At 36.1% G+C, this 3,239-nt stretch overlaps 1 protein-coding gene across 2 annotated transcripts in view; it reads left to right on the top strand.

Annotated features, from left to right (window-relative positions):
* The window catches only part of Egfr (epidermal growth factor receptor), a 217,638-nt gene that overhangs the window by 178,603 nt on the left and 35,796 nt on the right, over positions 1 to 3,239 (top strand). The gene's annotated exons all lie outside the window — the stretch shown is intronic.

Genomic DNA, 3,239 nt, shown 5'->3' with positions numbered 1-3,239 from the left:
GATGAAATGTCAAAGCATACTGAGCATCTTTCTCTTTGACACCATGTCTGAAATCCCACGTGATCTGTCAAATACTAATGCATGAAAATCCTAACCTCAAAAAAATCACCCGTTATAACTGTTTATACCTTAGAAGTATAGTTTAGTCGTAAAAGGGGTGTAAAGGAAACATGATTGCCTATTTATATATATATGATATGTATAGCATATCGCTAAAAAATCGAATGGAAATAAATTTATCGATATAAAATTTGAATAAAATGTATTGTAAAATTATCAACGATAATTTTAATAAGTAAAGGAATCGATTTAATAAATATAGCAAAGTTCGAGTTTTAAATTCTTTAAATAATCTACAAAAGCATCGATATACATATCGGCAACCATTTTGATAAATATAAAGACACCGGCTGCGGCAAAAGCATACCACTGACAGAAAATTTTAAAATTTTAATTTCGAAAATGCATTACCTGAACAATATGAAGAAATCTGTAGAAAATTTTTCTGTATATTTCGATAATTAATCGATGTCATATTGGTGAGAAAAAAGGTTCCAAAGAAATATCTCAGTGGTCGCAATGATGGCAGGTCGATAAATATATCGATGACGAGAACCATAAGTATTTTTTTTTAATCAACAACATGTAAAAAACATGCTAAAAATCTATAACTTAAATATGTATATCTATAACATGTACCTTATAAAATATTTACGACTACTGTCAACTTAATTAACGATTAATATTAATAACATAACATTTTCCTTTAATATTAATAAATATTAACAGACCAACTAACACAAACATCCATAAGCACATATACCATATGTAGGTATATAAAACAATCGATAATATTTAAAAAAAATCGAATGACTTAAATAAATATGCATATCGATAACAATATCGACGCGTACCATATCACATCCGTTCGTCTGCTGCTAACCTCCATTTTTAACGAGCATAATTTGAAGCACGAAGCAAACAATAAATAGTTTTTTGAAATTTTCCGAGTAGCGTTACACAACTAATACATAAATATATTTGAGATGTCTGGATTTATTCATTAGAAATCGTAATTCGCATTGCCACTTTACTAAAGTGCAAGCATTTTCATTAAACTGGTTATGTGCATTCGTAGCCAGTTCACTTTATGTACTTTCATCAATTTGCCAGTAATATTTTTATTATAATTGAAAACTCGTGATGCGGAAGGCATCTTTTAACTTTCACTACCGCATTTGAGAAATCTTCAAAACTTGCGCGCCAATGCTCTTCCAAAGAACAACCAAAATGGCGTCAAATAATTATTTGCTGCCCTCAAGCCAATCGAGATTACAGCGCGCCGAAACCAATCACTTTGTGGGAGAATAAACGCAAAGTTCTTTGCATTACTTCCTCGCCGAGCCGTTGCCAATATTTTATAGCAATTTTCTTATTTTCCTTCGAACTGCGCTGAATGCCCGCCACTGTTGCGCCGGCTTGTTGTTGTTTGCGCTGGTGTTAATCGTGCGGCACGAATTATGTACTCGTTGCCGAAAAACATTTTCAATGCAGCGTTGTTCACGCTTTGGGCAACCATGGCAATTTGGAGCACTTTTCTGTTCACTCGAAAGCATTCACCTTCGTCTTCGTTTTGTATGCTCAGCGCTGTGAGTTTGTGAGCGTCCGCGTGTGTGCATTTTGATTATTGTGTAACCGTAAGGCACGATTCAAAAGCAAAAACAGCAAAAAAAAATTGCAGCGTCATTAAAGTGAATGTTACTAACAACCTCACACCCATACATTCGAGTGTTTGTACAAAAGACCTTCAGGCCGCTATGTCGCCTCAACTTCAACTTCATCATTATCATCAACATCATCACTTGGATGTAACGTGCACTTTTGTTGCTGTCATCTTCACAGACACAGCACCGTCGCTGTCGATGTTGCTGTCGTGATTTGCAGCAACGTGCCGCCGCGCCACATCGACATTATCGACAACATCAATTGCTGTACGATCCAACCATTCGTATCGCATCGCATTGCATGCCATCCCGTCACTCATCTGCTAGCTCCAAAGTTGTTTGACTTGTGTGAGCAAGCTGCCGCGCATACATTCGAGTTTATTGCCGCTGGCAGCATGAACGTTCACTTGAAAATGGCAGAGGACACAATACTTTGCTGTATAGCAGTGTACAGCCGCCTTTATTTTAGCAACAACGTATTAGTTCGACTGCTAGACTTTGGAACCAAGTATTGGGTGTTAGCACTTGAAGATAGAGGGGTTGCGAAAAAGAGGTTGTACCAGGGGATTTTTGCAGTCTCAAGTACTTGTCAGATTTGCGTGAAGGCGCCACAATGTCGCCACGCGCACTTCTACCTCTTGTCAAAACAGCTTAGCGCATCTATGGCTACACTTAGCTGAGAGGTAAAGAAAGTAAGCAAAGCGTACGTATAGCTGATTGTCACAAATTGAAGATAGACAGGCCAGTAAAAAACTAGATGGTTCATTTGCGGCGTAAAGAGGAGTTTAACTAAACTCACAGCATTCCACAGTGTGGCGGATTATTTTAAAATTTTCTTCAGTTAAGTATACGCAGTGCTGCACCAACGTACAAAGTCGTAGGCGGAGCTTATATTAAAGCATGAAAAATGCTTGGACTCTCTATTCTTTTAGTAGCCTCATACAATTTGATTACTTTTCTTCATCTTATCGGCTTGTTTTTAGTAAGTCCAGTTATTTGTTGTTGGTTGACTGGTTTTGGGTGCACAAATCGCTTGGCGCCATATCCATTTCGCATGATTGTCGGCGTTTATAAATGTCTATTGACCTGTTTCTTGCTGACAGCGCACACAGTGCCTAAGAACGATTTCATAGCAATAGTTGTTACTTAGTAGCGCCACATAAATTCCAAACACGTAAGCTGGCTGTACTGCAATGCCTTGTGGGTTACATGAACGGCTTTGAAACGGCTCGCCAAATGTGCTTAATTCAGTGTGGCAGCATGCAGCTCACGCGTCGGTTTAGGCGTCATCGGCGCATCTGCGGCAATTTCTTTAATGACAGAGGAGATAAGAATAGTAAAATGTATTAAAAAATAAACTAATAAAATGAAATAGTAAATAAAATAAAATTAAATTAAATTAAATTAAATTAAATTAAATTAAGTTAAACTAAATTAAACTAAATTAAATTAAATTAAATTAAATTAAATTAAATTAAATTAAATTAAATTAAATTAAATTAAATTAAATTAAAT

This window comes from Rhagoletis zephyria, unplaced genomic scaffold (genome assembly GCF_001687245.7).
Source record: "Rhagoletis zephyria isolate East Lansing unplaced genomic scaffold, Rhagoletis_zephyria_1.1 Rzeph_scaffold_00112, whole genome shotgun sequence".
NCBI lineage: Eukaryota > Metazoa > Arthropoda > Insecta > Diptera > Tephritidae > Rhagoletis > Rhagoletis zephyria.
The sequence above is the reverse complement of the archived record's forward strand: the minus strand, read 5'-3'. Positions and strand labels throughout refer to the sequence as shown.